General features: G+C 44.6%; 1 long non-coding RNA gene across 1 annotated transcript in view; it reads left to right on the top strand.

Annotated features, from left to right (window-relative positions):
• LOC144767208 (uncharacterized) overlaps positions 1-21,587 on the top strand; it is a 169,875-nt gene that overhangs the window by 18,393 nt on the left and 129,895 nt on the right. Inside the window, exon 2 of the long non-coding RNA XR_013598096.1 lies at positions 4,745-4,795. This is a non-coding gene — a long non-coding RNA (uncharacterized LOC144767208). The remainder of the gene's footprint in view (positions 1-4,744; positions 4,796-21,587) is intronic.

Here is a 21,587-nt window from a genome sequence, read left to right as displayed (position 1 = left end):
TGGAATTGCCAGGAACCAGGTTACCTGCACCAGGGAAGCCAGGTGCATAGGGGTGAAGAGACGTCAGAAACCTCCGTAGACAACAATGGAAGACTCAGAAGAAAATGCCTCTGCTGAAGTTCAAGATGGAATCCGGTTGATTCTGAAAGTGAAGAACCTGCAAGCAGAGGGGACAGAGTCTATGCCACTCAAAAGTGACCAGGAGGCAGGAAGACACAATGTCCATCAATGTAGAGAGGTTCAGAAGAGTCGACGGTGACCATGCCACTGCAGCTGTGAGGACCAGGCAATACTGAGGAAGAACTGGAGCTGTGCACAAGCTGTCTAACATTGGATGTCTGTGCCTAGATGGTCAGTGTCCTGCAGGTGCACCAACAAGTCTTGGTAGCCGTAAGTGGTGTCAAAAACTAAGAAGGAGCAATGTTGGGATCAGCAAGGTCCAAGAGTCTCTCCAACAGCAGGAGAGTTGGAGCCAGCCCACTGAAGCAGTAGAAGACCCTCAGGAGGACCCACAGGCCAAAGGCACAGGAGTCGCAAGAGGATCTTCAGTACTCGCCAAGGATAATGGCGCAGGATCCGGTGCAGAGGATGTGGTGACTATGCTGATCTTAGAGGGAAGTGATGCTGGAGTCTGGAGCTTGTTGTAGCCCGAAGATCGCTGGAGTAGAGATCCAACAAGCCTTGGCAACAGCAAGTTGACGCAGTGCACTGGGTTCAGTCCCAGTGGTACCGACAACTTATACTGGTCTCAAAATTGCAGAGAGGACAGGCCTGGCCTGTAGGGAGTTGTGGAATCACCACCTGTGTTGCTGAGCCTCGGGAAGTCCATAGGATGATAGGAGCAGCAGACCAGTCAGCTTTGTTGCAGTGCCTGCAGATGCAGTGAAGTGACTCCTTCACTCCAAGGGAGATTTCTTCAGGTGTCCTTGATGCCCACAAGTCTGTTGAAGGACCTGGCAGAAGCCCAGACACAGACGACGAAGAAGACTTAAAGAACAGCGTGACCAGGAGCAGCAGAAGTCTTCCTGTATGCAGTCTCGAAGTTCAACAAATTCCAAGATGACTCAGGATTGAGTCTTGTCCAACGACAAATCTAAGGACTCATTCACAGGTGAGCCCTTAAGTACCTTAGGGAAAGGGTTGGAACAAAAATGTGCCTTCAAAGCAGTCTGGGGATGCTGGTAAGTGCCCCCACCCCAGCCCAATACACTAAGTCCTCCACGGGAGGTGTTCACACCTCCCTGTAACAGGAAACCTACTGTTCTACCTTCCCCTGATTGAGCTAGGCTCGCCAGCAAGAGGGCAGCATCATATCTGTGGTTGGCAGCAGCACTAGCTTGTTTGCAGACTCTGAAAGGCTGTTACCAGGAGCCCCCAGTACATAGGATCATACTTCCAAAACTGGAATCGGTGTTGGGGTATGATTCCAACATGTTGGATACCAAACATGACGGGGTTTAGTGCAGCCACTATATAAGGACTGATGTCCACTATGTATATTAAAATGGCTGACTGCACTTACAAATTCTGGAGAATCGACTGCTGGGTTTGTAGGGGTGTCCTGCTCATGCAGGGGCAACCTCACACCTATAACCAATCACTCTTCCCTCAAAAGAGCCTGCCATAAGAGTGGCTTATAGCTTTTAATTGCAGTAACCTCAGAAATAAGGAAACTCCTATTTGTCATGAGAGGTGCAAGCACCCACTCACATGGCTGCAATGGCATGTAGTCACAGTTTAATTGGATTTCCCTGGGTGGCACAATACATGATGCAGCCCATTGGAGACTCCTGGTGTACCTATGTCTTGGGTACCTTAGTACTGTATATTGGGGACCTACAAGGGTACAATGTGGCGGTACAAAAGTACTTACCATTTCAATTTACGGGAGAAAGCACAGTGGCTGGGGTCCTGATTAGCAGGATCCCAGTCGGACTAGGTCAAAAACACACTGACACCAAGCAAAAAGGGGCAGTAACAATGAAAGCAGATCCTACTTTCCTACAGACTTGTAGAAAGAGGTAATTTCTTGTTGTATTTCCTCTAAACCAACTACTAAATTGTTCACATCATTGCGGAGCTCTGCAATATACTTGCTAGCCTAGGGTTTGCGAAGGAGGCCTGGCCAATGTTCTACCCACCCGATAACCCTCCACATATCGACGAGACCGTGCCTCTTTTCCAAGATAGTGAATCTTGCGCTGTGCAGTCTCCTCAAATTGATTTATCTTGCTATGCACTCGACCCAGCATGTTCTCTGAACTATCTGCAAAGTACCAAAGCTCCTGGTCATGAATTTCTCCTTCTTGACGTTTCAGCTCTCCTTGTATCGAACGCAAAATTCCAACCTGTATGGCTATACACTCCCCCTTATTACGGTTTTAAAGGCTTCCCAGATCATTGAATATGAGTCTACTGTGCCCACATTGTGTGTGAAGTATTCCACTATAGCTTCACGTATACTATCCCTAAATACCTGATCCCGTAAAGCTCCCTGGGGTAATCTCCACATGTGTGCCCAAGTAGGGACATATAGAAGAAGAAACCTAAGGAGAACAGGGTAATGGTCCAAAAAGGCGTGAGGCCTCAGTAGTCCAAGTGTCCACAATTTGGGTGCAACCCAATAGTCAATATACGACCACGATGAGGTGGCGGAGGTCACACAAGTTTCTTCCTCCCTATCCATATGTCTACCTCTCCAGACATCCATCAGATCATTATACATTATTATTGTCTGCAATTGTGCAGCCACCCGAGGGTGGAGGCAGCGCGACTCACCAGATCTGTCCCGCAGTGGGTCAAGGAACCAAATTCAAAATTTGCTGTACTGTCTTTATAGCTATCTACGGCCTGGGCCCTAACTACCGATCTGAAAAACTTGTAAGGTACTTAGCTTCTGGGTCCCGACGATCAGGCTCCAAATCACTTCCCTGCATCCCATGGGTAAAAAAATCTCGCATGGGTGGTAAAGGCTTTTCTCACCTGGCCCCTCTCTTTCGGAATCAACTTCCCATCTCCTTACGTCAATGTTCAGAATACTTACAATTCAGAACGTTGCTAAAGACCTATCTGTTCTGAGCTGCGCTTGTCTGGCTGTAGCTCGCATTCCCAGCGCGGAGATACCCCTGACGGGGTGATTCGGGCGCTATATAAATTATAAAATATAAAATAAACCCCTCCAGAAATGTGTAAATGTAACCAAGTGTAGAGCACTATCACCTACCAGATCTAGGCATTTCCATGATGATCAGTGACCACCCCCGGAAAAACGTGCTGTAATTGTGCTGAGAACAAAGCTAGAGACATACCAAACAACTTGCATATACCGAAGTAAATGTGAGTGGGCCGTTTGACAGACTGCATGTTTTGAAATGCTGCACGTGGCCTACTGGTGAATGGCTACACTATCTGAATTGCCCTGGAATGGTGGAAGGAGCGCAAACTGCACTTTCGGTCAAGAGATGTGAACCTCAGGCAGCTTCTTCATCTACCTGCTGAATGTTGTGTGTTCCAGAAAGTGAGCATAGTCAAGCTATATAACCAGCACTTTGGGTGAATTTCCATAGAGTGTTAATAGAGACTCCCTGAGGAAAAGTGGCTTTTTCAACATGGTCACTCCCCACTTTTTGCCTGATTTTTGTGTGATTTTGACTGGCAGTGCACTTGGATCCTGCTATCCAGGTCCCCAGTGCCAGATCTCTTTCACAAAACTATGCAAGTGCACCCCAATTGGCAAATATCTGTAGCACTCCCTGTAAGTCCTTAGTAAGTGGCTTCCCTGGTACCTAGGTCAAGGAAGCTAAAGAGGGTCCTTAAGGGCTGCAGCACGAATTGTGCTACCCTAAAGACCACTCACGGATCACATACACACTGGCACAACAGGCTGTGTGTGTCGGTGCAGACAAAATTGAAAACACAACATAGCCCACATCCCTGTGTGCCATGGCCACAGACACTGCATGCAGTCTAGGTAAGTCACTCCTGCGCAGGCCTTACAGCCCTAAAGCAGGGTGCACTATACTATATGTGAGGACCTATTTACATGAGCCGATAGGCCTCTGTGCTGATCAGCTCTATTGAACAGGGAAGCCAGCTTGAGTACATGTGCTGGACACTGGTGAAAACAGGGTCCCCAGCTACATGATGGCTTCACTGATAATAGGGATGTTTGGTATCAAACATCTCATGTTACTAAACCCTCACTGATGCTTGTGTTGGATTTATTGATACCGGCACGCAGAGGGCACGTTAAAGGTGCCCCTGGAAAACCTACCAGCTACTGGTGTGCTGACTAACTGGTTTTCACAAGCCTGCCACCAGAGACAAGTTTCTGACCACCAAGAGGGAGGGTGTCAGGGTGATAACTTGCAGCTACTTAAACAGCACAGGAGCAGGGTGACGCTAAATCCCAATGCCCTTCTCAGGACACTTCCTGTTAGGTCTCAATGTTCCGTCACAGGTAAGTTCTAAGGGGGGAAAGGGGTAGGGACAGAGAAGAGACTGCTCCAAAATCTGCCTGTTCTGCTTCGTCTAATTCTTCTTCTTCTTCTTACAGGACTGCCCACAGTTACATTATTATTAGAATTAACTGTAACTTATAACTTACTGTTCTTTCTTCAATTTAAATATAGATTACTTATCTTACCAGAACGTCTTTGGAAGCTTGCTTCTCTTCTTACGTTTCATATTTGATCAGCAATGTAGATTTGAGAAGTCTTCACTCTACTCTCTTCTTTTACTTTAGGTTCACTCTGCACTGAATATTAACTGAATCCTTTACACAAGAGAAAATAAGGTAAGTGTGTGTGTGTGTCTTTATTCCTTCCATTGGTGTTGTCTGGCTTCCTTTTCTCACTATAACTTACTGTGAAGAGTGAGATATTATACCGGGGGTTCTGGCTCTGCCTAAATACTAGCCTTTGTCCCCTTATTTAATTAGATGAACGTAGAGAATTATAGGGAGTTTCTAATTAATGCCTTTTGGAAGTTTCTGCTCCTATTTGTCTGTAACCTCTCTTCTTTTGGAAGCGGAAATGTTTCTCCACGGTAGAAATTTTTTGAAATAATATGATTAGGGACCTTGAATGCCTTTTAGACGCGGCGTGTAAAAAGGTCTCGTCGCATCTAATTGAATCTGAGGCTACTGGCTTTATCGTGTTCCTTTACTTAAACGCGCGGCATGTGGAGAACATTGCCCGTGTTAAAACTTTTATCATTTTAGTCAAGTGGAATGTTTTTAAAAGACGTGACGTGAGAAAAGGTCACGACCGCATCTAATGAATTTTGAAGCCGCTGACAAATATTAAGTTGCTCGTTATAACGCGCGGCAATGTAGGAATAATTCCTATGTTAGACTTGTTTCATTTGTTCGTGAAAGCTTCAGAGAAGTATTTATATTGTTTGAGACAGACGCAATGCTTGAGTTAATGAGCTCGTGTCTGACAGGACAGAAAAAAGTCTCAGCTGAACTATTAACCTTCGCGTTTCAGCTCACTGTTTACTGAAAAGTTTTCAAACACACATTTTATTTGCTGTTGCAAAAAAGTAATGTCATTGAAAGCTTTCATCCTCAGAACTTAGACAACCTTATTTTAATGTTCTCTCAGAATTATTCTTTAATTGACTTCATATTACACTAACCTGAATCTAAAGGGGATTATTAATCAATCAATCAATCACAGGAATTTGTATAGCGCGCTACTCACCCGTGAGGGTCTCAACGCGCTGAGGGGGGGGGGGGAGTAGCTATTGCTCGAACAGCCAGGTCTTGAGTTGTTTCCTGAAGGAGAGATTATTAGAGTTCCGGGGAAGCTAACCCCGTATTTACCGCAAACTACCCTAGCTGACTAACACGACGCAGGGAAAACAGATGCTCTTCTCCTAGTTTCTTCAGTGAAGTGCGCAGTGGAATGTTGAAGCGCACTTCACCAGGTGTTCTGAATCCTAAAAGACTAAACTGCTGACAGCGGTATGCTGTAGCAGTATGTGCATGTTGGCAGCCATCTTGGAGTTCCATCGGTGCCAACAAGCACTCCAGTTTAAGGGATTAACTAACTTTTGATAATTTTGTAGGGGGGAGATGGTAGCCAGCGTTGCGTTAAAAGGAGGAAACCTCCAGTGAGTCCTGACAGAGAGCCTATGTTTTCAGGAGGCCAGAAATCAAGCTTGTTAGGGCAGAGGATGCTTACACCACTGCCCACAGGATGACCTACAGATTAGCATTTCAAGGCATGGGAGCTTCAGAGAGCCCACCACCTTTGGTATGCGAATCTGGCTTCTCTCACAGAAAAAGCCAACCCCCTTTGTCCAGGGCTCTTGGGCACATGGACAGATGGGAAAATTAGCTAGTCAGATAGACGTGTCCTCCCTCAGACCCGTACCACCCCGAAGGTGGGCTAACTAAAGTGGAGGCAACTTTTCGGAGTTAGCCATTTTGGTGATGGCAAACTTAGGATCGTGGAGAAGTGTGGCTCAACGGTTAGAGCGGCAGACCCTGATGCAGAGGTCTAGCCCGGGACCAGGGTTCAATTCCTGCCTCGGCGGTTCTTGGGCTCAATTTCCTCGGACCTGATAATTCTCGCCTCGGTGCCTATTCTAATCATGGGTCCCACTCTGCAACTCTGGGCAGTAGCTTGCTTAATCTCCACAATGGCCCCAACAATGCTAGGATGCCTGGCTTCACCTTGGGGGTGCCCAGGAGTGGGCACCTCTCAGGGAAAAGCCAGGAAGGGTTCCACAGCGGTATGCGTACAAGCGCCGAAATACCCTCATGCGTCGATTTGTGCGCTATACAAGTACTACTACATTTACATTTACATCTCTGGGACGGGGTTATGCCCACTTCCCACAGGAAGTGGTCATAAAGGGGGCATAGTGACCCCAGAGGTAAGTAGCCCATTGGTTACTACCCCACACTCCCCTAAGACTCCTAAATTCGATATTCAGGGGATCCCCTGGCACCAGGAATTCAAATCCTGGTGACCTACGAAGAAGAAGGACACTGAAGAGCAGTAAAAGCAGAAGACTGAAGAAAAGCAACTGACTTAGCATCAGCCCTGCCGGCCTGTCTGCTGTTCCACATTGAACCTGCACCAAATACATCTCACCCTAAAGCTGTAGTGCCTCAAAAGCCTGGGACGGTGTCCTGCCTTCAATAAAAACTCAATAACTCTTGTGGAGCAGTGGAACTGCTCCCCTGCATCCTGCAGGCACTCCAATAAGAACCGCTAAACCCGACGCTGGCAGGCACCACTGAACCCGAGGCCCCCAGCCTGTGTCGAAGTGGTCCAACCGTGTCAGCGTGGTCCCCAAGCCCTCAAGAGCCCGAGTTTACTTTGGATTCACTCCTAGTGAACTCCCAGACGCCGCGTACAGTTTCTGCTTGCAGGCCCCCACAACGGCGAGTGCTCCCAGGTGAAGAAACCCAATATCTCAAAGACCCTCTGCACCTAGCCGCCCTGGCCTGAAGAGAAGAGGCTCACCGGTGTTCCCATGTCCCATAGCATCACAAGACTTGAACCCTCCTGTTGGTGCAGCCTGACTGCCCTCCTAGTCGCAACCTGTAGCTTCTTTCCACACGGACCGATCCCTATTGACTAATATTGGGCACCCAACACTGTATTGCACCACTGCACTCAGCAGCCCTAGTGCCACTGGAGGTGAGCTGTTGGTGCTGCTTGGATCTTGCCCAAAAGTCTACTTAAGTCCCAGAGAGTGGTCTCATAAGTCACTGTATTCTACCTGAATGCCGTATTTGTTTTCCCTCACATAGGGTAACATTGCAGCTTTCTTCGGGAAAAATGTACTTACCTAATCGTATTGATTCTGGAGCCTAAACTTATATAAAGATATGCATTATTTTTAGAAGTTGGTGTGGATCTCCTTATTGAGTTGTGTGCATCATTTATTGCCCATTGTGTGTATTAACGGATGTGTAACACTCCTTTCTGATAAGCCCAAGGTTGCTCAACCACACTACCCCCTAGAAGAGCACCTTGGGATTGCCAGAGCAAGCCCCTGTTTATTCATAAGGGAACCCCTGGACGCTTTGCACGACATTCCTTATTCTGGTATATCATATAAAAAGCCAGCTTCTTACATCTCAATCCAAGATGAATCAGATTGCTTTTCTGTGATGTCAGTTCCTATTAATACCATACAAAAGGGGGGATTGCTAAGTGCTGGATCCATCGTAATAAGTAGTTCCTTTATGGTTCATTGTGTTCTTTGCATCTTTCTACTATTTATGTCCCTGATTTTGTTTCTAGCTGTTTGACCTTCTTCGGCTCTGCTCACAATAAAACATACAACACATGCAGCAGTAGTGCAGACGGAACTAGACTGGAAGCATCCATTGGAGTGTAACGGTGTATATATTTGTTTATGTGTGAGGGTGTGATGGTGCGTGTAATAATGTACTAGCGTGTACAATCCTGAGAGGGTGTGATGGCGAGTGTGTGTCAGAGTTTGTCTGTCCAAGTAATAGATGTTGGTGTGGTGCTGCGTGCATTGCTGTGTGTACATGTAACTATGTGTGTGTTTTGGTTTGAAGTTATGTCAGCATGTGATGGGCATATGCAGCTATGTGGACCATTCGTTGGTAGCTAATGCATCAACAAGTCTTGTTCTCTGATGTCCCTAGTAGTAGGTTTATACTTCTAATTACCCTCAAGTGATTAGCTAAAAAGTGTGACTACTGAATATGTATGAAAGACATCCATTGTCTTTTACAAAGCCGTTTTCAAAGCGCACATGGAAATGTCATTCTCCACGTTTGCTTTGAAGGTGCATAGAGGAACCCACACAGCTTGTGATTGTGATTTGGTAGCGGTATTTTGTTTGATTCTGCCGGAGAGGCCTGTGTAAAACTGACAGTGCCAATGGGAACATTTCTTTTCATCTTAGCTGTCGTAATAAAGAAAGAGGAACAGGGATTAAACTTAAAACTTATCTTACATCTCACGATGGAGCCGGAATGTGCTTTTTCTTTTAAATACAAACTCGCACATCACCTGAGCGTGGTTATTCAAAAGTTTAACGAGCAAAAACTCAGTCAAGATCAAACAAAACAATGGCTTTTATTAACCGTGACAAAAACGTCTGCACACTCAGGGCTGCTTCAAAAAGGTCCCACACAATCACGGATGGGAACCAACGCATGTGGCATTGTTGCTGACTCTCGCTGTTCCTGAAAGAAGGTCAACGTTGTATTGCAGAAGGACTTAACATCCGTGGCTGTAATAAGACGTTTCAGCAGCCTTGGTCTCTGGCTGTATATTGCCTATGCTGGTCAAACATGAGTCTTGATCTCTGGCTGCATATTACCTATGCATATATTTTCTATTTTGAGTATCACCTTTTTTTGATTTAAACATGCTCATGTATTTAGTTATATGTTTTAGATATAAATACAGTTGTAAGTGTTGAGGCGTTCATCTCTTTGTAACGGAATCATTTAGCTTGCTTGAATATATTCAGGTTCTATTTCACACGGTTTGAAATGCTTTTCAAGTTCTTTTTAAATAATCTGCAAGAAATGGGTCTCTTGATTTCACAGTTACTGTTTTTAAACAGTAAGCAATGTTTCCCAGATATAAGAAGGTGATTTTGTATATGTTTTCAATATGTTAAACAATATTCATAGTATATAAATTGGAAGAAAGCATTACTAGACAGAAAGGAACTTTGATCCAGAGCTTTTAGACTGCATTTTCTTGCTGGAGGCTCCAGAAAAGGCACATTGAGTCCTCCAACAAACGTTGAACACTGCTTCTGTTGTTCAGAAAAACTGTGCAGGTGTTGAACATTTATGAGACTTGAATAGGCCCATGTTGGTGTTAAATCAGCTTAGTTAAGCAAGGGAAAAGCAAGTCGGGGTTATTAATGTAATGAAACCCCAAAATAATCTCATAATGTTCCAATATTTTCTGCTGTTCTGCCTTTTGACAAATATCGGTGCCACTATCTTGTTCATATTAGTTGCTAGTCATATGGTGAGCACTAGGATAGAATGTTAATTTTATTAAAGCTTTGCAATATATTCCTAGCCTCCTAGTGTTCTTGAGAATGTCTATTAATGATCAAAATGGGTTCAGTTTCCTCTAACTAGTCCTGTGAATCTTCCAGGACTGATTGTTACCTAATACGCACCTTACTCAGGTAATACTCTCTGTGTTACAAGAGGTTGCAGCCCACAGAAATTTCTGTCTCGCATTGGTAGACTGAATACATCCATAGTACCAGAGGGTCTATAAAACCTGTGCCAGAGCTGTGTTCTGGAGAAGAGGTCAAGGTATCAATACATGTGTCTACCATACTAATTAAGATAATAAAATACACTTCAAAGAGGAGATACTGGTACTAGTAGCACTGAGACTTTATCTAAAAAGAGAAGCAAGAGAGAGACCCAGAATCATTTTCAACACCACACAAATTTCTCTGCAGAGCAAATGTAATTATAAAACACACCGGGCTAAGTGACCATTGGGGAAATGAGCAGGAGTTGCTTGCAAGTTCACTGTGTTCAAGTCTGCAAGTGAGCACATCTGGCTGAAAGGTTGTGTACAGTGAATAATATCCACCATATTTCAAATCACGCTGTAAAGTCTTTTAGTGTGGACATAGAACACTTGACTCTTACTGAACATCAGATTGATTTGCAATTTTGAAATGTCCACTAAGAGATTCTTAGTCAAGGCAACCTAAGAGCAGTAGAAAACACTGTGATGGAACGACTCAAAACATTAGAAAAATGCCTGCTGATATGAAAACAAAAGAACATTATTATTTTATGTACCCAGAGAACGTATAAAAAAATAACTGAATTTATGATGGAGGAGGAGGTGGAATAATACACCAACCAGCCAATAGCATGCGTCGAGAAAGAGATAATCCTCGGGGGAAGAGCCAAACCCCACTCTATGTATATAGTAAAGAATTAGTAACAACAGGTCACTGAAACAGCTGTGATGTCAAGTCAGATCTAACTATGTATAAAATAGGAGCAAAAGCGCATTTTCAGTAAGGAGGGGCCCATAGCAATGGGGAAGCAATTGATAAGTAGGAGGTCGGAGAGCCACAGCCTGAGCGCAAGTGTGTGGCTAAGAAGGGGGAAGCAGCTTACAGTAGAGAGGAGGATAAGTCAAGAAAACACACGCACTCCCATAGAATACTAAAAGGTTTTTTAAAAAGTATTTCCCTGAATGTAGGCAGTGGAAGGATACAAGTCATCCAACCAAATGGATGGTAAAATGGATGGTATAGAAGCTATGCTCCATGAGAGGACGAACACAAGAAGAGGAAAGAAAGCCATCCATTAAGAAACAAGCAAAAGAGATTGACAAAAAAGCCAAATAATAGTAACAATGGGCTGACTGAGAGTCTGCAAAGTTTAGGTACAGTCCACAATAGGTGTTTTCAACATCAGTCAGCTACAAGCTGCCTGTAGGCGAGACTTAAAAAGTGGTATGTCCAGAGGATGCAGCTGAAGCTGCGGAACATTAACCATAAGTGTTACTGAACTGGTGCCTATTACAGTCTGGGTTCAGAGGACCAGGACAGCAGAGAAAAGGAAGGCGCATTGTGGTAGCAGATGACAGTCGGGTGGATAGCCGCTGTCTGTGCAGGTAACAGCGGTGGGGCGGTGGGGCCATGTAAGGGGGTATTTCGAGGGACGATTAAGAGGGAAAATTAATTATTTATTTAATTTTCCCTCGGCATCGTCCCTCAAAATCCCCCCTTAAGCGGCCCGCCGCTGTTACCTGCACGGACTGCAGCTGCGGGTGGAAGGGTTTATCGCCATATATTCTCCAGAGATACTGAGGGTTCATACTCAACAGCACTTGACACTACTTCAGAAAAAGAAAAAAAAGACTCAAAGTATGATGACAACATTGAAGAACCTTAAGTACTCAGCAATATAGTATGATCAGAGGTTGAGGTGACCCACTGAGGTGAAGGGCATTTAGTAAGGAGGAATAATGCTCTTCAGATTCTCAAAAGCAAAGAGTTGGTGAGGGTCCCCCATATAGTGGAAGTAAAACAAAAAGATGTATAGTGGCCCCAACAAGTGAATCCTCTCATGTCAACAGGGGATAAATAACCAAGTTGTAGTCCTTTTTTCAGCTAGGTGGCAAAAAAAATAAGAGTTAAGGAAGGTATCGAGGAGAATGTGTTTCACCCAGAGTACCAGGTACGAATCACTCATAACTTGAGGTTCGTTGAAAGAAAAGGGTTGCCCAAATCTAGAAATATGAATGAGATAAAGAACCATCATTGAGGCCACTGGCGTTACCACAATGCCCAGCACCTAAGTACGATGCCGTGGTCAGAGGAAGGATGTCTTTTAAAAGAGAAATTCTATAGAGGTTAAGTGAAGGAAATGACTTCCTGCAACTGTGAGGAACACAAAGAGGAATGAAGAATTAGAAACATGGAAGAAGAGTCAGAAACAGGGATGAAGAATTGCCCAGAAGAAAATCCAGGGAGCTGCCGTGTAGTGAAGTGAGATCCGGACTCGAAAATTTAGAAGGTATAACGGAGGACAAGACATGGTAGAGACGACCTGAAGAGGTTTGTTAAAAGCTGTGGCTAGAATATTGTGTTTCTTCTTGATTTGATACAGAGACAGTTTACAGCATCATGATGAAGCACGTCTTCGTACTGTCTTTTGTCCTTCTCCCGTCAATTTCTGCCAAGTGAGAAAAAAGAACTGAGGCAAAAGCGTAGAAAAATAGAGTTAAGATAAATTTAAAAAATCAGGTATTAAATCCCAGGTCATTGTTGAGTGCCTAGTAAGGAAATGTTTTCTGTTAAAAAAAAATTATGTTCAATCTTAGAATTTTTGCTACCAACCATTTTAATGGTCATCCAAGGAAAACCCAAAGGTTGTCGACCCAACTCCATACACAGAGAAATTTGGGCCATTCTGATTGTGGCAAGTCTTATTTATAGTTTCAGACTTTCAACATATTTTTTGCATTGGGCAGGCTGAACTCACTTGTCTTGAATGTACAGCGGGGTACAGAAATGGTTTTGCCGCAACCTGGAACGTAAATATTACACAGCACTTAGGGCCATATGTATCATCAACCTGATTTGCGATTCTGAAATTCAGAATCGCAAATTGGGATGTATGTACAAATTCACAATTTTTTTGCGAATTCTTAGTATTCCTTAACTGTGATTAGCAAATTGTGAATCGCAATTAAGGAATACTTTCCCATTCATTTCTATGGGCCAGGAGGCCCATACGAATGAATGGGAAGTTATTCTCAATTTGCGATTGGTAATTTGAGAATCGCAAATTGAGAATAATTTCAAGGGTGCAGGGGTGTCCAAAGGACACCCTGTTGCACACCTGAAATAAGCATGGGTGCACATGTGGCACACATACATGCCCTAAGGGCATGTATGTGCGTCACATGGCACTTAGAAAAACGCAAAAATTTGCATTTTTCAAGGAATCCGCAAATTACCACCAACTTGAAGTTGGTGGTAATTTGCGATTCCTTAAGGACAATTTGCATTTTTTTTGCTTCATACATTGCATTTAAGGAATCGCTAAATTTGCAATTCCTTAAATGCAATTGCAAAATAAGGAATTGCAAATTTTGCGATTCCTTGTTTTGCACTAGATTTTCCTTAATACATACCATTTTGCAAATTCGCATTCGCAAATGCCAAAATTCTGCGAATTTCGGCGTTTGCGAATTTGCTTGATACATATGGCCCTTAGTTTCAACAAGGGCAATGGAAAGGACAATGCTCAGCACAGAATTCAGACATTCTCTTCAAGCACAAATCACCCACAGGAGGACAGTCAGAATGGAGTTTTGTACTGGCCAACTCCTTATAAAAGACAGCTATTGATCTTAAGAATATGAGCTATGGTGAAAAGGATTTGGAGTATTTGACATCTGTAAAATGGGCAGAGTACTTGTCACTGCGGCCACAAAATGTGGACACGTTTATCCTCGAAATATGCAATATATGCATTTATTAGTATACTACATATGAAGCGATCACAATAAGGTAATTTATGATGGAGAAAATTCAGAAACAAAAAATACTTTAAGAAGAAGAGTTAATCTGTAACTTATTTTTGGAAAGATTGCAAATAAACACGAAAAATGTCTGGCAAGGTGGTCGACAGGACTGACTCACACATTCTGCTCAGGGAACCCAAGAGCTTGCTCTATGTCCATTACTAATTCTGGTGTTAGCCAAGGCCTTAGAATATGTATCCAAATATAGGGTCTTCCAGCCACCTCTCGTCATCCACTGGCCTCACGTTTTGTCATTTACATTTTGCTCTCCCCCAATACAGCATATAGCAAGCCTACTTATGCCACTGGCTAACTTTAATCTGAGTGACTGGAATTTGCTCTCTCACAAGGAGCACAACCACACACAATGTAGTTACCTTCAGTGTCAGATTTTTTGTTTTTACTTTATAATTACTTTAGCGTTGCCTTTCTGTTTAGAGACTGATGGGATCGCATGATTCTTCTGATGCACATTCCATCTGTTTCAGATCAAATTTTCTGCCAATTTGGTTGCCAATTCCATTTGTTCTGCCAACGCCAGACCTATTGGCTTTGACAATCCTTGTTTTTTAGAATGGAACAGAATGTTTGCAGTCTCTGGCTCCATAATACAGAAAAAATAATCATAAGAACTTCAAAGTCATTCCTTCGGGTACAGGGGCCAGGTGCAGCTCCTAGATTTTGAAGAGAGGTTTCATTAAATGCAGCTAACAGGCTACCAGCACTTGGCAGTTCATTACACAGAATGCAGTTTGAAAGTGGTAGGATGCACACCAATGTTCATCAACGTACTCAAAATTGTATTTCTTTTTTTTGTCTTTTTTTCGCGCTTGCGTGCTGACTGGACCTGTGCCTCACCTCAAAGCACGTTTTTACATAGTTCAAAACATTTGCAGCGTTGTGGCGCTCCAATTCCAATCGCACAGCTTAAAGCAATAATTGCAACATTCCTCTTGTTTTCAATCCATGTTTATTCCACTTTTATCCTTGCTTAATCAGACTTTGCCACACAGCACACGATTGGACTGATGAGAGTCCCAATTTTTCAAATGAAACAATTATGCCCATCCAGGCCTTTTACTGCTCCACGTTAGGTACATTTAATTCACAATAGGCAGCTCTGCTTTTTAAAACATCCAATGCATTTCGGCCATTTTTAAGCCCTTCGTCTGGGAGGACACAGTTAATTTGAGCAGATTGGGTAACTGAGAATTCGCCTAGTAACGCGGTTGTATTTGGCAGGTATAAGAACGAGGATGGAAGTGGGGGAGGTTACCGCGTTTGGCGAACACTTCACAGGGGGTAATTTAGGTTTGGGGGGAAAAAAAGGTATTCAAGGCACTGAGAAGGTATTTGGTTATTTCAACAAGATTTAAAACATTTAAACATGACTGATCAAAAACAGAGATTTTTGTGAATCCATTAAGGCTATGAGTACAAAAGACATTAACAGAGGTTCTTTGTTTTAATTTGACAGCTATCCCTGACGAAGGGCTTAAAAATGCCCGAAATGCATTGGATGTTTTAAAAAGCAGAGCTGCCTATTGTGAATTAAATGTACCTAACGTGGAGCAGTAAAAGGCCTGGATGGGCATAATTGTTTCATTTGAAAAATTGGGACTCTCATCAGTCCAATCGTGTACTGTGTGGCAAAGTCTGATTAAGCAAGGATAAAAGTGGAATAAACATGGATTGAAAACAAGAGGAATGTTGCAATTATTGCTTTAAGCTGTGCAATTGGAATTGGAGCGCCACGACGCTGCAAATGTTTTGAACTATGTAAAAACGTGCTTTGAGGTGAGGCACAGGTCCAGTCAGCACGCAAGCGTGAAAAAAAGACAAAAAAATAAATACAATTTTGAGTACTTTGATGAACATTGGTGTGCATCCTACCACTTTCAAACTGCATTCTTAGAATTACTCTTACCTCAAAAAAACGGCAGTTTGCGCCCAGCACAGATTGTTTCAATCGGATCATGACTACACAATAACAGCATCACGAAGAAGACTGTGTTCAATTCTCGATAAGGAAACAATGAACTTTTGTGGCTGGCTCTGAGACTCATGGTCGTATAGCATGTTTAAACAAAAATGATGTATTTGACGGTGGTTTTTCTAATCACGTGAAAGGATATCAATGCACTATACATGAATATTATATTGTTTTGCTCATTTTAAACACGTTTCGTTTACATTGAAGGTGTAACATTGTAGGGACTGTTAAGGATGAATGTTCGGAATGGGAGGGAAGGAGGGAAGGAGGGAGAATCACGCGCAAGGGATTGTGGTAAAGGTGGTTGAAGGCATAGAAAACTAAAGGTTTGGGACAGAAGATTGGTTGGAGTTAAGTTGAGGGAAGTATTAAAGGAGTAAGTAGGGGGAGGAGTTAGTTGTTTGAAACTGCATTCGGTAACACAGGAAACGAGTGAAGCTGTCGGTATAGAGATAAGCAGAGAAGGGGGAAGAGCAGGTATGTAAGAAAAACGGGTTCACGAGAGGGTCTTCAACTGGGTTAAAAGTGGTAACAAGCAATAATGTTGGGCGGTTAGGCTGTGCATGAAAGGCGTGTGAGGATTGATAAACACTGGGAGGACACAGTTAATTTGAGCAGATTGGGTAACTGAGAATTCGCCTAGTAACGCAGTTGTATTTGGCAGGTATAAGAACGAGGATGGAAGTGGGGGAGGTTACCGCGTTTGGCAAACACTTCACAGGGGGTAATTTAGGTTTGGGGGAAAAAAAAGGTTTTCAAGGCACTGAGAAGGTATTTGGTTATTTCAACAAGATTTAAAACATTTAAACATGACTGATCAAAAACAGAGATTTTTGTGAATCCATTAAGGCTATGAGTACAAAAGACATTAACAGAGGTTCTTTGTTTTAATTTGACAGCTATCCCTGACGAAGGGCTTAAAAATGCCCGAAATGCATTGGATGTTTTAAAAAGCAGAGCTGCCTATTGTGAATTAAATTTACCTAACGTGGATCAGTAAAAGGCCTGGATGGGCATAATTGTTTCATTTGAAAAATTGGGACTCTCATCAGTCCAATCGTGTACTGTGTGGCAAAGTCTGATTAAGCAAGGATAAAAGTGGAATAAACATGGATTGAAAACAAGAGGAATGTTGCAATTATTGCTTTAAGCTGTGCGATTGGAGTTAATTACACAGGCCTGTACAGGTCAATCAGTGATCTTATGTAGCACAACTACTCACTCATGAGAGGGTCTCAAGTAAGCATGGGCGTAAAATCCGTTCCGCTCGCGGATTTTGCGGATTTTCGGCAAATTCGCAATCCGCGAACTCTAGCGAACTTGCCGAAAATTCGTAAAATCCGTGCAAAGCGGATTTTTTGCTTGGTCGCACTTGCCAACTACAATACTATACAATTTCGCGGGAGTAAACACTTGCGAACACGTAGATGCGGCGGGCAGCGACAATCTCGCAATTGCGAGATTGCAAAATTTGCAATTTCGCACGAGAAATCCACCAGCAGGCAGCATAAACCTTGAAAATTATGATTTTTATCAGAATAACTCCTCAGGTTGACATTTGCCTGCACTTTTTCTTTGCAAGGAGTCCATTTTGGGGGGGGGGGGGTGGGAGGAAGGAAGTGCCCCACAGTCTCCAACTTCCTGTTCCTGTCCAGCAGGCTCCTCCCAGTGCTTTCTTCATGTGCTGGTCACTTTCATTTGGATCTTGACCTGGAAGGGTTACTTTTTGTGGATGCTGCTGGATATTTGGATTTTTGCAAAACTGAAAGCACTCAGCAGGTGCAAAAGTTCAATCTTATCATTAGTAACCTTTCCCTGTAGTGCTTCCTGAGGAGCCCCTTCAGAGTTCATTTGCCTACTTGCAACTATTCCATGACCCTGCTCTGACCCTCACAGCAGGCTCAGAGAATAGCTACAAGTATACAACAAAGGTCCTGTTAAAAAAATTTACACTGCAACAGAAAGCAATTACAGACAAAACTGAAAGCACTCAGCAGGTGCAAAAGTTCAATATTATCATTAGTAACCATTCCCTGTAGTGCTTCCTGGGGGGCCCCTTCAGAGTTCAGTTGCCTACTTGCAACTATTCTATGACCCTGCTCTGACCCTCACACCAGGCTCAGAGAATAGCTACAAGTAGGCCACAAAGGTCCTGTGAAAAAAAATTGCACTGCAACAGAAAGCAAATTACAGATAAGGAAGCAGGTGCCAGCCAGACTGGAAGTTTAAATTCAGTGACACATTAATCAACCCCAAATTAATTCATGTCAGTTGAAGCAGGGCAGGTGTGCTTGCTTTTTTTCACCCCCATAATCTACAGTGATAAACCAACCAGAGGGTGGCAGTGAAGTACCAGAGGGTGGCATGGGTGTACCAGAGGGTGGCAGTGGTGAAACAGAGGGTGCTGTGAACCTGTGATGATGAACCAGACGTAGAAACAACATAGTCGCGGCCGTTGTGAGCCGACACGTAAGTTCGCAATTGCGAACTGGTACACAACCCTCGCGAACTGGCAGAAACCCTGGCGAACACAAAAAAAAAAAAAAACACACAAATCCGCTAGAGTTCGCGGATTTTGCGGATTGCGAATCCGTAAATACGCAAGTTCGCGGATTGCCAATTCGCAAAATCCGCCCATGCTTAGTCTCAAGGCTCCGAGTGGGGGGGATGGGGTAGGCGTCTGTGGTTCAGTCGAAGAGCTAGGTTTTGAGGTCCTTCCTAAATTGTGGCAGCAATAGTGATTGCCTGAGGTGAAGAGGCAGGGAGTTCCTGGCCTTTGCAGTGAGGTAGGGGAAGGGATCATCCTCAAGCCATGGTCTAATGGATCCGTGAGATGGTGGCCAGGGCTAGTAGGTTGGAGCAGAGCTGTCTGGTGGGAGTGTACCAGAAGAGGCGGTGGTTGAGGTATGCAGGTCCGGCATTGTCTAGGGCTTTGTAGGCATGCGTAAGAAGCTTGAAGGTGAACCTTCTGTTGCCAGGTAGACAGTGAAGGCCTCTCAAGTGGCCAGTGATATGGTACGGTGTGGGATGTTCAGGATGAGTCTGGCGGAGGCGTTCTGGATGGTCTGCAGTTTTTTGGGGAGTTTCTGGGTAGTGCCAGCGTAGAGTGTGTTGCCGTAGTCGAGTTTTCTGCTGATGAGCGCATGGGTGACCGATTTCCTTTACACTGTGGGGATTCACTTGAAGATCTTATGAAGGAGGTGGAGTGTGTGGAAGCAGGAGGATAAAACGGCGTCGATTTGGCGGCTCATTGAGAGCTAGGAGACGAGGATGATGCTGAGGTTTTGTGTATGGTCCGTGGGTGTGGGGGGATTCTGAGCTCGGCGGGCCACTAAGAGTCGTCCCAGGCAGAGGGGGAGAAGCCTAGGTAGGGTAAGGACTTCAGTATTGTCTGAGTCAAGCTTGAGGCAGCTGTCCTTCTTCCAGGGGTCGACTGCCTTTGTGCACTTGTGGAAGTTGCTCTTGGCGGCTGTGGGTTAGTCTGTAAGAGAGAAAATCAGCTGGGTGTCGGCGGTAGGGGACGATGTTTAGTTTGTGGCTTCTGACGATGGCTGTAAGCGAGGCCATTTAGATGTTGAAGTGGGAGTGGGTGTGGATCAGGTAGGATCCCTGAGGTACTCCGCATCTTATCTCTGTGGGCTCTCAGCTGAACGGTGAAAGTCTCACTCTACGTTCGGCCGGTGAGGATGGAGCAGTTCCATTCAAGGGCTTTGCCATGGATTATTGGCATTGGGGAGTCTTGCACAGAGGGTGTGGTGAGAGACGGTGTCGAAGACGGATGAGAGGTCCAGGAGGATGAGGGCAGCAGTCTCGCCAAGCTCAAGGAGGGTGCGAATGTCATCTGTAGCAGCAAGGAGAGCTTTCTTGGTGCTGTGGTTGCTTCTAAAGCCCGATTGGGAGAGGTCCAGGATGTTGTTCATTTCAATGAACTCGGAAAATTGGGCGTTGATTGCTTTCTTGATTAATTTTCCTGGAAAGATGAGCAGAGAGATGGGTATGTAGTTCTTGAGGTCCGTTGGGTCGGTATAAGATTTCTTCAGCAGGGGGTTGATCTTTGCATGCTTCCAATCTTCTGAGAAGGTTGCAGACTCGATGGAGCAGTTGATGGTGCAGCAAAGTTCGGGTGCTATGGAGGTGTTGAAAATGTGTTGAAGGTAGAGATCCGAGAGGGCCCCAGAGTGGATGCTGTTCATGATCCTGAGGGTGTCATCAGAGGTGAGGGTAGTTCAGTTGGGCAAGGTCTGCTGGGGGCTGGAGCCATTGGGTGCAATGGTTGCGGGTGGAGTGGTTGAGTCTTGGGTTGCGAAGCTGTCGTAGATCACCTAGCTCTTGCGTTGGAAGAAGGTTGCGAGGTTGTCATAACGGTCTTGAGACAGGGGATGTCTGCTGACTCTGTGCTGGGTTTAGCAAATTCTTTGACCACACCAAAGAGTTCTTTGTTGTTGTATGCTTTAGCGTTGATACGTTCCTCGATGGCTGCTTTCTTTGTTGTGATGAGGTGGTGGTGTGCGGGACTGTGGATTTGAAAACTGCGTAGTCTGCCATGATCTTGCTGCTCCTATGTCAGAAATGGGGGTCTCTAGTTGGCAGTGGTTGGCCACAGTCCAAGTAGGGACCCTTCTTCCTAAGTCAGAGTAAGAAGAGGGCTACACCCTTTGATAACCCCTGCTCAACCCTGTGGTAACATAGCACGAGCAGCTAGGCTTATCTCAGAGGCAGTGTGTAAAGCATTTATGATCATACAAAGTAACACAGTGAAGGACACTACAAACGGACACCACACAGGTAGTTATAAAAAATAAGTATCTTTATATATAGACTTAACACAAGACTAATAACGGTAAAAAGCCAAAATACTGAAAAGTGGGGGTACTCTTGAAAAGCTGGAAAAGGAGTTCAAAGTGTTCAAATAGGGGTTCAGTTCAAAGCAGGAGTCTCTGCGACCCTTTTACTTACAAAGTACCTGGATTTCGTAGCAAAACAAGCAAAATGTTGCAAACGAGCTGTAGCAATGATTTTCCCCATGCTAGGTCGGCGATGCGTTGAATCCTTGCCGCAAGGGAGGATGATGCGCCGGTCTGCGGGTGCGTGCGGGACGAAGTGACAGACTTCTTCATTCTAGGCCAGCGATGTGTTGAATCCTTGCTGCGAGGGAGGATGATGCGCTGATCCTGTTGCGTGTGCGATCTTCTTGGACGAAAGAAAATGGCGACCCACGAGGGAGCGACTATCCGGGTGCGATGCGAGGAAAATGGCGGATGCCCGGCGCCCGCTGTGCAATGATCTCGATGCGATGATCCGGGGTTAGCGAGACTTTGACAATCCCGCAAACGTGCGATGTGATGATCTCTGGGGTTAGCAAGCACTTTGGGGCCCGCAAGCGTGCGATGCGATGATCTTTGGTTTGAGAGCGCTCTGGGGCAGCAGCGCGATGATTTTTCGTACGCTCTTCAGCTGCGGCGGCTCGCAAACGGCGTTAGCGACGATTTTCAGCACTCTCGTCTCTGTAGTAGAACAAGGGGCCCTCGAAATCACAGGGGCCTCACCTG

Source organism: Lissotriton helveticus, chromosome 7 (assembly GCF_964261635.1).
Source record: "Lissotriton helveticus chromosome 7, aLisHel1.1, whole genome shotgun sequence".
NCBI classification, from domain to species: Eukaryota; Metazoa; Chordata; class Amphibia; order Caudata; family Salamandridae; genus Lissotriton; species Lissotriton helveticus.
This window is presented reverse-complemented; position numbering and strand designations above follow the sequence as displayed.